Source organism: Vombatus ursinus, unplaced genomic scaffold, assembly GCF_900497805.2.
Source record: "Vombatus ursinus unplaced genomic scaffold, bare-nosed wombat genome assembly UNPS02011431.1, whole genome shotgun sequence".
NCBI lineage: Eukaryota > Metazoa > Chordata > Mammalia > Diprotodontia > Vombatidae > Vombatus > Vombatus ursinus.
In genome coordinates, this window is record NW_020951209.1 from 669380 (window position 1) to 683622 (window position 14243).

A 14243-nucleotide genomic window follows, 5' to 3' on the forward strand; every position below is an offset into this window, starting at 1 on the left:
TTCCATTAAGTATTTAGTTCTGCTTTTTCATAACTTTGCAACTTAATATAATTAGTTGACATGGGAGCCTTAAAATCTTGGCATTTGTTAGGTTACCATAAAGGGATTAACGTTAATTTTCATTTTTGGTGGGATGAAGCCGCCTGAAAGGAGCAGCTTTTATTACATACATTTCATTGTTACTTTTCATTTTGTGGTTAGAATTAATTTAAATTAAATTTCAAGGCTCCTTTGCTGACAAATGACAACTAGTATCTATATAGGAAATTGTAAAGCAGCCATTCAGATTGGAATGTCTCATGAATTATGGAATTTGTGGAGAAAGGCCTAACCCAAGAGAGGAGATGTTTCTGGTATTTGAAGATGAAATCTCAACTCAGATAACAAACTGAGGATTGTGTAGTGAAGGAGGCAGAGCTCAATGGAGACTGAGCCTACACTTCCGCTGAATGCAGGCGGAGGCTGGATTTCTTTTTTTGTAGATAGGGAAGAAAAGGAAATAGAAAAAGTGGTGATTTGGAAAAGCAGTTTTACACAGAACAACTTATTTTTAAGAAAAAAATTAGCATTTTTCTGCTAAAGAGTTGCATTTTTTTTTTAAGGCCTTGAAGAGATGCTACATAAACAATTATAGTCTGGGTGGGGCTCTCTCATGGGCTTGGAGACTCATTTGTCTCCCTCTGCTGGCCAAATTTTGCAACATTTCATTATGCTTGAAAGCTTTCAGAATACAAACAAGTTTTCTGGACATGCAAGGTGAACATGGATAGCACTTTTACTAGAGAATCTGTGTATTATAATTTTACGTATGTTTTATTTCCGTCAATTAATTTGCACATATGTTCGCTTTACGGTGAAGCATAGACCTGTTTCTTCTGTGATATTGTATCCTGTGCAGGAGAGTAATTAATAATTAACTATTTAAATTTACCTCCAAATAACACACTTGGATATCTCAAATAAGAAACAAGAAGGAAATTGCTCATTTAAGTGCTAGATTTCAGTACAAGGTAAAAACCTCAGGGGAAACTGCAGCCACAACAGGTCTGTAAAAGAGATGTTTTTTATAAGCGACATAAAAGAGTAAGTGCTTTGATGCTGTAAATTATAGATTTGGCTAAGAGAATCTTTACAATACAATAGGACGTAATGCAGGAAGTTAGGGACCTTTCAATTGGCCTTATTTAGTTTTGTTATTTAGATAAATCTTTCAGAGTTATCAGGGGACTGATGATGTCAGATTTCCCAAAATATCCGGGTAGGGAGCTTGGTATAGTGGAAAGAGCACTAGACTCAGGGTCAGAATACTTGAATTTCAACTACCTTAGATTTTTAAAGACATGTATAAAAGATGCAAAGCAGAAGGTGAATACTGTGGTATGTCAGTCTTGTAATAATTGTGGAGTTAATCTCTTCTTTCAAGGTCCTGACAGCAATCTGGCCACTTCTGTTTTTCCTTTTTCCTTTCCATTACCATGACCATACTTGATTGACCATGCATATCTGAAAAGGCTTTGAACTGGACCCTGAAGCAGATAGGTGGTACAGTGGATTAGAGCACTGGCCCTGGAGTCAGGAATCAAATTTGACCTCAGACACTTGCTAGCTATGTAACCCTGGCAAGTCACTTAACCTCTTTCTGCCTCAGTTTTCTCAACTGTAAAATGGGGATAATAATACTTTACAAGATTATTGTAAGTATCAAATGAGATAATATTTGTAAAGTATTTAGCATGATGCCTGGCATATAGCAAGTGATTGGTAAATGCTTGTTTCCTTCCTTCCAATTCATTATCTTTCTCTCTGACCCTTTTCTTTTTCCTACTTTACCTTGGAGAACACAGCTATCCTCTCAGTCATTCACTCAGGCTAGTTGTCATCCTTGACTTGTCATTTGCACTCACTGCCATACCCAATCTATTGCCAAGTCCTATTCTATGTTCCATATTCTATCTTCACACTCCATACACACACACACACACACACACACACACACACACACATACATACATACATACATCATATATATATCCTTCTCTCTGACACAGCGACCTAGTGCAAACATTCATCACCTCATTCCTGGATTCTTTTAGTAAGGTTGGTCTCCCTGTCTCAGATCTATTCCCAATCGGGGCAATCCTCCTCTCAGCTGCCAAAGTGACCTTTCTGAAGTGTAGATATGAAAATATCACATCCCTGCTCAATAAATCTAGTGGCTTCCTATTACCTGTTGGATCAAATATAAAATCCTCTGTTTGGCTTTTAAAGCCCTTCACAACCTGTCTCCTTTCCATCTTTCTAGTCTTCTTACACTTTACTCCTCTCCACATATTCTATGATCCAGTGACATTAACTTCCTCACACTTGACATTCCTGATCCTATGCTGTGCTTTTTCACTAGATAGGCAGGCAAATGGCAAAGCAGTAGATCTGGAGTAAAGAAGAGAAGTTCAAATCCCAGTTGCTTAACCTGTCTGCTTCAGTTTCCTCATCTGTAAGATGGAGATCATAAAATAGCACGGTCCTCCCAGGATTGTTGTGAGGATCAAATGAGATAATACAGGGTATTCCAAAGCTCTTAGTGCATTTTTAATCTTGTCTGCATGTTGTTTACCCTATTAGACAGAGCTCCTTGAGAGTAATGACTGTCATTTGTCTTTCATTGTATCCTAAGCCTTTAACACCGTGCCTTCTATGTGAAGTAGGTACTTAGTGCTTGTTGACTCACTGACTGATCACCAGTCTGGACAAAAAAAAGTTGTGTAGAGTGCCAATTCACAGATAATTATGATACAAAACAGAGTAAGTAACATCTTGTAGTTGTCCCAGTCCAAGACTACTAGGCTGATCTTATAGCTCTGATTTGATATTGGAATGGAATGAGATACTCACAGATCATTCAATAAATGGAGGTTTACTTAGCCCTAGAAAGGATATAACACTTAACTCAGATAGAAGTGTCCCTTACCCCCTTATTTCCATAGGAAATGTATTTGATCAAGGCAAGGTGTGGTGACCTGCTTGATTTTCAGATATCCTTCAAGTGTGAAAAGGAAGGGAATAAGTATTTATATAGAACATACTATGTGTTAGACACTTTTTTTTTTTTTACAAATATCTCATTTGATTCTCACAACAACTTTGTGAGGTAGATGGCTATTATACCCAATTTACAGTTGAGGAAACTGAAGCAAACAAATTAAGTACTTGCCCTGGGTCAAATCTCTAGTAAATATCTGAGACAGGATTTGAACTCAGGACTTCCTGACTCCCGGCCCATTGTTCTATCTACTGTACCACTAGGGCTCCTATGGAATCAGGACTCTTATTCCATGACTGTGGACCACTTTTGTGCCCTTAGGTGAACAGGAAGCAACGTCAATGCCTTCTGAGTCCAAGAGGAAGCTGTATTAACAGTGGCTTGAGCCTTAGACCAGTGGGCCTATTAATTCCTGTAGACAGCTTGCTTGCTTTTAGGGAAGGAACTATCCTAACTTACATGATGGGAGAGTGACAATCTCTGGTAGATGTTGATCCTATTACATACCATCCCTTGGTGGCTAGGTCTTAATGGTCTTCTAGAGGACCTTCTATCACTTAAATGGCTTTAGCATTGTGTTAGGAGCAACATCTTAACCAATCTCCTCATGCAGATTAGGTTAGTTTTTCCTTAAGAGGTATTGATAAACTCCTTGACACTTGGTTGATTTAGGGGACTAAAGGCTCAGACTGTTGACATCACTTCCTCCTTGTTGTAGCGCAGAGCAGCCATGAGGAGCTAGAGGAGTTCTGAGAATCTTAGCTGGTGGATCACATGGGCAATTCAGGTAAGGAACCTTTGCTTAGCTGAATCAGCTATAGCTGTCCTCAATGTCTATCCTTATTGAGTGTCCTTGTGCTATGGCCAAGTAAATTTCTTTTTGTTAATCACTGAATGACCTACAAATGTCTCATTTTGTTCTATTATCAAACCTAAACTGCCAGGGCATTGGCCTGAGTCAGGTCCATCCAAGAACAAAGGTCTTTAATTTCCATTAAAGTCTAATCTTCTTGTTGTTATTGGTCCTTCATTTTTGAAGAGGACCGATGACATCACATGGTGATGTTTTGACTTGCCTGTGAATTGTGAATTGGATTTAAGTGACGCAGAGTCATCAGCCTCACTCTCTCTCCAGAGTCATAGAAGTCCAGTAGCAAGATGAAAGTTAGGATGACTGAAGATGGCCTGGGATGCAGTGGATGATCTTGGCATCTTTGATGCCTGACTAAGCTCTAATCGCTCTACAGCACCTGCTTCAGTTGCCTTTATGGCCATTGGAACAAATTGTTCTCATTTGCCCATTCTGCCAGAGGAATTCTTCATATTCTTGAAGTAAACATCCCCCTAACTCACTGACCAGTTTGAGGCCTGTCAGTTAACTTCACCTTGGTTTAGCCCATCTGCTAAGATGGTTTTTTTGGGATATGGCCATTGCATGTGCTACAGCTTCTTGGAACCATAGGTGAGAAGTGGACACAAAAGATGGATAAGCAGTTCTGAAAAGGGCTCAGCAAGTAGTTTCACCAGAGGTTCTAGTCCTCCCTGAATACCCCATACACCCCAGCCTAATCTTAGGTTTATGAAGAACCTAGCATAGGCAATATTAGGGGGAAAGAAGAAAAAAACCTGAACTAAAAGGATAGCAAAAAGAAAAGAAAGAAACAAAAACATTTAAAGATCCCCTGAAGGAAATGTGAAACATAATTTGGAAGGACTGAACGCTGGATGTTAACAATCTACTCCATGTGGTGGATGGTGCCAAATCTTTGTAGGACTTCTGTTGTATAGTAGTAACAATAAGTGGGAACAACATCAGGGATATTAGGGTCGTAACAAAGATGACGCCACTTTTGGTATGGTCACTAGATGTATATCAGAGAGTATAGATGAATTCTTCATTTGAGGTCAGGGTAATCTGCAATAAAGTAGCTAAGTTGTCATAAGCCCCTTGTATTCAACTGATCTTGGGATCTGAGTTGATACCAAGGCTTTTTTCATACCACTAATCATTTAGTGTTTCCTGGATGACCAGGAAAAACTTCTCCTCTTAGGGACTCCTGTCAAGGGGATGACACCAAAACTTAACCTAAATCTAAACTCTAAAGGGGAAATCCTTCAGAGAGCTCTGCTGAGGGGTTTTGCCTTTCTTCCTCAGGAGCATGTTAAGAATTCTCCTTCACTTATACCCTGGGACTCAGGATTGCCAACACGTTAGCTAAATAATCCCCTTTCTTTCTGGAGAATTTGTTATCACTGTGGTTACGCAGAGATGGTTTCAGTTCTATTATGTCATTGGACAGGAAGATACCTCAAAACAATATTTTGTTTTTTGTTCCACAAGCTTTTTCTATGAAGGATTTGTCTAAACCATCCCAGGGAAAAGAGTCCTACCAATTGAGGGGGATTTCAACTGTTGCCCCAGAGTATATAGCGTCTCTGAGGGAGTGGAGACCTGAAGGTACAGGTGCCTCTAAGGAAAGGAAAAAGAAAGGGTTTGAGAGAGTCAATTGAGACTGTCAAAAAGAGAAAATTTTTACCAGATAGGTCTTCTCGTAGGCCAGAATGGTGAAACGCTGGGCCAGATATAGCCCTTATCTTTCTTAGAGTAGTATTGATTTGTTGTTGGAAAATGGAACACCCAACCGCTGTTATTAATTTGGGACATGATGGCAAAACTATTCTATCAAGAGCCTGTTCCAGGATTAAACAATGACAGTTACCTGAGGATGGTACAGAAGGTGGAAAACCTGACGTATGTGATAGCGTTGGGCCCAAACTTGGCTCTCCTTCATGGTATAGTGAGTGCCTTCATTAGAGTTAATGGTTCAGAGAGGCTCATAAGGAAGAAGTAATGTTGTATGACAACTTTGGTGGTAGCTGCTGCAGGGGTAGATCTCCCAGGTTATAGCAATACCATATCTTAAATAGGTTATCACCTGGGGTAAGGTGATAACTTTTGCCCTGAGATAAGGAAAAGGGACTAATAGAAGAAGGTTGGGAACCATGTGATTCATGCTATAATGGTTGGTCAAAGGTAGATGCTTTGATAGGCTGAGGAATACCACGGGGCAGAAATAGTTGCCTCATCCTTAGATGGGGGATAATATAATCCTGTTCCCACCACAGAATGACATCATGACCCCTATATCCAGATTGGTTGAGGGACCCACTCCCCAACTTTGATTTTTTATAAGGGCATCAACCTGGTTATTCAGATCAGCATAGGTATATGAGTCTCTGATAATGTTGACATCCCAAGTATGTGGGAGAAAGTATGAGCAAAATTCCAATTGTCATTGAAGTTTTCAGTAGGAGAAATTCCTTAGTCATATTGAAAGTGGGTGGACTACCATGTCTGGATCACAATTGTAGCAGCTAATCTGTTCTGACCCCAAAGTGGAGTGCCTTTAATTGACCTCTCATGTAGTTAGTAAATGGCCAAGAAGTGGTATGGAGACTTGGTTCTAGTCAAGGTAAAGCAAAAACTCATCTATCAGAATAATGATTTTGTTCAGCTCTCTGTAATTCACTGCAAGCTGTCAGTTGCCATCTACATTCCTCATGGGCCACACAGGGTTGTTTACAAGAGGAGTTGATATAGTAAAGTAGTCTGGTCTTCTTCATCTCCATCACTGAAGGAAGTATCTTTTCACCGCAACTTCTGGGGACCTGAGATTGTTGTTTCCACTTGGTTCTCCTACAATAACAGGCCAAAAGGGCCTATATTGGTACCAACTTCCAAGAACTTATCAGTTGCATTTCCACAATATACTTATCCAGATTAGCTGCTACAATTGTGATCCAGACAGGGTAGTCCACCCACTTTCAATATGACTAAGGAATTTCTCCCACTGAAAACTTCAATGACAACTGGAATACCTCTATGTACCTTTTGGGAATCCCTGTGACATGATAATAACCTAATTGTCAGCAGCTAGTAGCTGCTGATGTATTTTGCACCTCCCCGCTTCCTAGGTCATGACAACTCAGGTATATGGCCTTCAGTCACCTCACAGTCCTACAGCTAGGATGATCTGAGCTTCTGGGGAATTTTGAGCTTGGCCTAGGGCTACTCATACCAAATTCCCTCAAGACCAGATAAAGAAACTTACAATGGCTCAGGACTACAAGACTGGGTAAGAGCTTTTGAGGATGGCTTAAATTTGAGTGGAAAGGAAGGACCCTTATAGTCCATCCTGGATGTCACAGTCCAGTTTTACTGGAAAGTCCATAGGCCAACTATTTATTGCTTCCTCATCAATTCCGTGTTTGAGGAGCTTCAATAAAAGCTCCATTAGGAAAAGGTCTCATTGCTCTTCGCCAACCAGGTGGTCATTGTACCTCTTCTCACCATTTCTAGAGCACCCATTTGTACTAACAACTGTATTTGCCCAAGGGGCTGCTGCTATCCCTATATCACACTTAAATATCACCAGTTGATTTGCCCATTTGTTTATGGTTGTATGGTATAAACAGATAAAGCCTGAACCATTCTGGTGGAGGTCCACTCAGAGAAGGGGGCTCTAACTGAGGACTAAATGCCTGGAAGCCTTACAAAGTTAAGTCTGCCAAGCTCTGAGACAGTTTGAGGATTCTGGATATTGTAAATAGTGAACAGCTTTGTGGACTTGTGGCTCCTGCATCTCTATCAGAAAGCAGAAAGAAGAAGGAATTTTTCTGTCCTTTCTCTCACCCTCAATGGCCATGGTATCACAGGGCCCAGCTACTTGCTCAGTAGATGACACTACATAAAGCAGGGAGCACAGAGAGACAAAGACATAGTGCTCAGTTTAGGAAATAGCTTTAAAGAACGTGACTCCTGGCAGCAGAGAAGAGAGCCAATTATTGATTAAAGAGAGAACTAGCCCTGGCCATCAAGTTGAACAAAGAAGAGCAGACCCAGAGAATTCAGTAAAGATTATGTATTTTTTTGGGGAGGCAGTGTGAGGCTACCACAGGAAAAAAGTACTTTGGGGCCATATAGTACCAGTGGTGCAAACTACATTGGCCACACACGTTTGCTACATTTGTAGCTCACCACCATTGTACTCTTAAGTGTGTGCCCCCTCTTTCCACAGAAGCTATGTGTATTTGTGGGAAAGGAAACGAAAAATAAATAAAATGTTACAAAAAGAAAGCAAATTCTAGGTTGGTCAGGGAATGTTTTGTAACTACTATTCTTATGATAATATGTTAGTAAATAGTTGCCTTTGCTTTGAGCTAATTTTACCTATTAATTAAAATTCAGCACAATGTAGGGGGCTGTAGTTTTAGGACTGCAGGCCCATTTAATATACTTGGGAACCTTTGAGAGTAGTCTTCCCTCCTCAGGAGCCAACCTACAAACCTGAGTGGCAGTGTGAGTTGGAGGAAGATGGCCCAGAAAATATGTGACACAGGTAGTGGCTGTGACAAACCACCTTCTCTGTTTTGAATTAGTATTTTACCTCAGTGCCTGGATTAATGATAATTTCAGGACAGAGAAAAGGAACTAGCCAAGAGTGCTAATGTTGATAAGATTTTTTTTCTCTTCCCTCATGTGGAATTGGGGATCCTGTGCTTTCCCTGGGGCAAGAAGTTTCTGGCCATGAGGAGGGCAACTAGATCTGGAGAAAGGACTTATGGAGAGATATCCTGCCATTCCTATTCAGTTCAGGGAACACAGAGAAATGAATACTCTTTTGTCATCTTGTCGTTGAGATGCCAGCAGCAGTGATTAAGAATGTTACAGCCTTGGCACCCAAGGTGCTATTTATTGATGATGGAAACTTCTTGAAGGCCAATGCACTCAAAGGAAACTAGACCAATCCCAAGGTCAAGGATGTGAATGACTAATGGGAGAGACAGCTAGGGCAGCTAGGTGGTGAAGTGGATACAGTCCAGGCCTAGAGTCAGAAAGACCTGAGTTCAAATCTGGCTTCAGACACTTACTAGCTCTGTGACTCTGGGCAAGTCATTTAATCATATTTGCCTCAGTTTCCTCATCTGTAAAATGAGCTGGAGGAAGAGATGGCAAACCACTTCAGTATCTTTGCCAAGAAAACCCCAAATGGGATCATGGAGAGTTGGACGGTACTGTAAATGAGTGAGGAGCGGAAACAGACTGCTGCTGCTGTGACTTTTGCTGGATGGGGAAAGGCAAAGAGAGTGAGCCATCTTTCTTGTTCTTCCACTGTTTCTCCTTAGCTTGCAGAAATGACTTTATGTGGGTTCCAGATATACAATCCTTTTCTCTGATTTTTCCCATGACCTTGGGCAAGGAAAGCGGTAAATTAACACAGTCTCTTTGCTATCCTAAGAGGGAATGCTCTCTGAGAGGGAGATTTGAGAAAGGTGAAGTGCTCCATGAAGGGAGCACTTAATAATTTTCTCTGCAATTTTGCTATGCTTAATAAATGATGTGGTTATAAATGACAAGAAAGTCAATTGCCTGTGTTATATAAATATAGAGTAGTGGTCACCAAACTTTTTGGATCATGCACTCTTGACAGAAAAAAAAAATTGAGCACTGCTTCTTGCAAGGGTCATAATAAATTAGAATGGAAGTGTCTTGGAGAGACTTTGAAGCACGTGCAGACATTTTGTAACACTATGTAACTGCTAACCATGTGGTGAATGAGAGATTCTTTTGTTAGCTTCAGTTGTGGAACTGAAACTCTCTGAGATACCTTCAAAAGTCCTCAGTTTGCTTCAACATCTCTCTTGATTTGAACTCTTCTGTTGGGTTGACTCCTTTATTGATGGTATATAGTAAGAGACACTGATTCAGGGGACAGGTCTCCTTCTTCCTTCTGAGACCACCACCTATCCTCATGAATGTGGGTCCTGGTTCTCTTGCTCAGGACTTATTTTTATATTTTAGGTAAAGTTAGAGGCTAGGATTTCACAAGTTTTAAAAGATCAGAAGACTGAGCTAATTGGAAGTCTAGCAATTTAGAATTTTGGGAGGCTAAGAATTCAGGAGTCTTGAGATGGGTCCATTATGGATGCTTTGGTGAGCCCAGTATTGATGCCCTGGGGTGGGGTGGAAGGGGGGAGGGTGTTTGTGGTCAAATAGTGACCTTTGACCTTTAGAACCCACCCCAGGGGCAAGTCATCCAACAATGATGCTGCATTTGAACAGACATTGAGTGGGAATAATGCTGTGTAGAAACTGTACTAAGTCTGAATCCACTCTCCCCAGAGACTGAGGTGGTATAAGGGAAAATTTGCCCAGAAATTAGGATGAGGGAAATGTCTGTATTTCTATTTATTTTTTATTCTTCAAGTAAATAGCCCTTTCTAAAAATTAAGTGGTCAATCAAAATTGAGGTGCTAGTCACTGGTGCTTAAAAATAAAGGAACATACCTAGAATAGAGGTTTGAACCAATAATATTATTAAGGGGGAAATGTAGCCAGCCTGGTTCTGGAATAGTGAGCCAGGATAAACTTGCCACACATTTAACTACTGATACAATTTACTTGAACCCTGATATTTAAGAATCAGAAAAGAAAGCAATTCACAATACTGCTAATTAGTCAATTCACATTTAGCCTCATCTTGGCACTATCCTTATGATTGCTGGTAAAATGGCTAGGTTTGTGTCCTTCTTTGGTGCACAGTATTCCCTGTCACTAGCCAGCTCCAATCAGAAAGGTCCCAAGACCACCTTCCCTACCTTGGAAATTCACAAGGTAAATTTCAAGCCTGGACATATCCATTTAGGAAGATGAATTCATGTAAGATTAGGGGAAAAACAAAAACAAAAGAGACAAAATCATCCAGGGGCACAAATGAAAACTTGTCTAGGCAGGACATATGCTCACAGCTGCTTGGAGGCTTAGTGGGAGAGAGGCATTCTCCCCTTCTTCCACCCAACTTTTTGAAGCAGCTCCAAACAGTCCTAACATGCTTTATATACGACAAAAGAGAGAGCCAGAGGGGCTGGTTGATCTTTTTTGTACATCCACTTAGTTCACTGCTCTAGCTCTGCAGTGAATTAGGAGACTCTGCATCATCTTGTGGTGCAAATACTTTCGTGATGAGTCATACATGGCTGGAAGGTGGCCTCAAAGCTCCAACTCAGTCCACCAAAACCATGAAGGGCAACTCTAATTATATTCTACTGCTTGCCCATGTTTTATGTATATAATTACTAATTTAGAAATCATTTACACATGTACCACTGCACTAATAATTATGTACTTTATAACATTTACACAAAATAAAACTTTAAAAAAAGTGGGATAAAGATGAAATAATATTCAATCCTGTAGTTGATAGAGAATCACTGGATTTTATTGAATAAAGGAGTGATTTTGGCAACTTAGTAGAAGATGGCTTGAGAGGGAGACAGATTTGAGGTGAGAGGTGATGTCCTAAACTACAGTTGTGGCTATGTGAGCAGAGAGAAAGGGACAGATATTAGAGCTCTTGTGGAAGTAGAAACAAGATATGGCAACTCTTTGGATGTATGGGATGAGGGAGAATAAGAGTCAAAAATGACAATGAATTCATGAACCTCAATGATTGGAAGGTTACTGATATCCTTGTAAAGGGTAACTTTAGAAGTGATTTGGGTTTTTGGGGAAAAATAATATAACAAAATTTACTCTGCAGGTCATTCCCCATCTGTCAGGTTCATCTTGTGTGACTAACTCTGTCCCACCCAAGAGGAAAAGGGGAGACACTGCTCTCTTGCTTACCTGTCTCTGCCAAGAAGTGCAAAGCCTAACCTCCAAGCAGCATTTAACATAACTACCAGGTAATGGCTGTGGTGGTAGTGGGGGTGGGAGAAGTGTTCTAGGTTGGGGGTAGGGAATTTTTCAAAAGGCACACACATAGCTACTGTTGTTGATACCCAGATAATGGTTAAGATATTGTTCCCTGAGAAGCCAACACCCAACTCAGAAAGGCTATGGAGTTGGAGTTTGTATAGTAGAGGGATTTGAAGAGTTAATAGGGTACTGGGAGATAAGGGTGGGTATGGCTGTGTTGGAAACAAGGCCCAAGACTGGCTACCATGTTGGGGAGGTGGGATGAAACCTCTGATTGGTTGGTTACATACTCCTACTCTTTACCCTGATATAAAGGATTGCTGTTGAGCTAGGCAATGTTATATTCAGAGATAGGGATTCTAGTCCTGTAGATTATCCTATTTTTAGAATCCTAAGCATATGTGTATACAGCATGTTGGACCAGGTGGGCCAGCACAATCTTCAGAAGCATTTCCATTAGTCCTTCACCTTCCGCTCAGGACAAGAGTCAGTGGAAATGTACCTTTAGGGTATACAGACACACCCTTTATGCATGCCTGTGATCCTAAGCAATATTTTCATATAAATTCCCAGTCTAGAATCTAGAAATTAATCAACAAGGGTTTCCATCTTGCCTAACCATTTGGAAGTCTTGTGGTATAAGTAGGCAATGTGTACATGTACATAGTTAAGTACATAAGAGTGATTATAAGCAAGAATTATGCAGAGACTAAAGAGTGAGAGATTGTTTCTATTTGGGGCAATTAAGGAATTCCCTTAGAAAGTTTTTGAGCTAGACTTATAGGCTTTCAACAAATTGAGATTGGAATGAAGGATAGTCTGAGAACACCATGGTGCCACTAGGAAAAGAGGGAGAAAGGGTAATGTGAGAGTAAGTATAGTAGTATTGTCTTTCCTGTCAGTGGTCATCTTCTTAAGTATAGTAAATTCCTGCTGCAAGCTGTCCCCCCTGAGGGACCCGGGAGCTCTTGACATCTCAAACTTACAAGGTTTACTCACAAGACTAGGAAAGTACAGTTTAGTATCACCTACCTCTGTTAAAGGAAAGACACAAAGTAAAACAAAATGTCACAAAATCAGACTTATCTAGTCCAGTACGTGTGCTCTATCTGTCATTTCTGCCAAGTAGCAATAGCCATTTTTGCCAAGGTGCAGAAAGAAGGTCCCTCCCAGCTTGAAAGGAGACATATTTACGTGTAAATGGGGAAAGTACAGTTATGTTTTGAATGACTTTTTGGAAATGACAACGCAGCTGAATCTATTCTCAGTCCTATAACTGTATGTGACTATAGCCAGGCATTGGAGTATGGCATGAGAGATTCTGACAGTAAGAAAATGCAAACCAAGGCAGATCCCTGCAATATGAGGATAACCTAGAAAATATGCTGAGGGCTTTCCGGTCAGCGGCAGCCATCAGGCAGGCTAGGCGCGAGCCAGGATAGGGGCCTACAAATACATCCAGGATCTGTGGAGGAAGAAGCAGTCGGACATCATATGGTTCCTCCTGCTGGGGTACAAGGCCAAGCAAGGTTATGTCATCTATTGTATTCGTGTTCGACGTGGTAGACAAAAGCGTCCAGTTCCCAAGGGTGCAGCCTGTGGTAAACCCGTGCATCATGGTGTGAATCAGCTGAAGTTTGCCAGGAGCCTTCAGTGTGTAGCAGAAGAACGTACTGGCCACCACTGTGGGGCCCTAAGAGTCTTGAACTCTTAGGTTCTGGGTGGGTGAAGATTCAACCTACAAACTCTTTGAAATTATTCTTATTGACCCATTCCATAAAGCTATCAGATGAAACCCCGACACTCAATGGATCACCAAACCAGTGCACAAACACAGAGAGATGCGCTGGCTTACCTCAGCTGGCTGGAAGAGCAGGGGTCTTAGAAAGGGTCACAAATTCCACCATACTATTGGAGGGTCTCGCCATGCTGTTTGGAGACAGCGAAATACTCTCCATCTACATCGATACCGCTAATTGGTGCACATTAATTTGTAAACTTCAATGTTTAATAAACAACATTTATGATGAAAAAAAAGAAAATATGCTGAGGAAAGTGTTTGAGTTTTGTTTGTTTATTTTAATTTAGCATTTGTGAGACCAACCATAACTGGTTGGTGCCTAAGCTCTGTAGGGGCCAGAGAGAGAGAGAGAGAGAGAGGGAGGGAGGGAGGGAGGGAGGGAGGGAGAGAGAGAGAGAGAGAGAGAGAGAGAGAGAGAGAGAGAGAGAGAGAGAGAGAGAGAGAGAGAGAGAGAGAGAAGTGAGAGCTTGAGCCTTAAAATTCACAGCTTAGAGTTCAGAGAAGAGAGTATAAACGTCTTAAACTTCAGAGAAGAGAGTATAAACTTCTTATACTTGAAGCAGCATCCTAGTTGTTCTCCCCAAATTATCTGGTGCACAATTAGCACATTTGTCTATATCCTCAATGCCACATCCCAATTCTCT

The 14243-nt window shown here is 40.9% G+C and overlaps 1 pseudogene; it reads left to right on the plus strand.

Moving 5' to 3' along the window:
* Positions 1 to 13774, plus strand: part of LOC114038890 — a 96601-nt pseudogene extending 82827 nt beyond the window's left edge.
* The last annotated feature ends 469 nt before the right edge of the window (positions 13775 to 14243 follow it).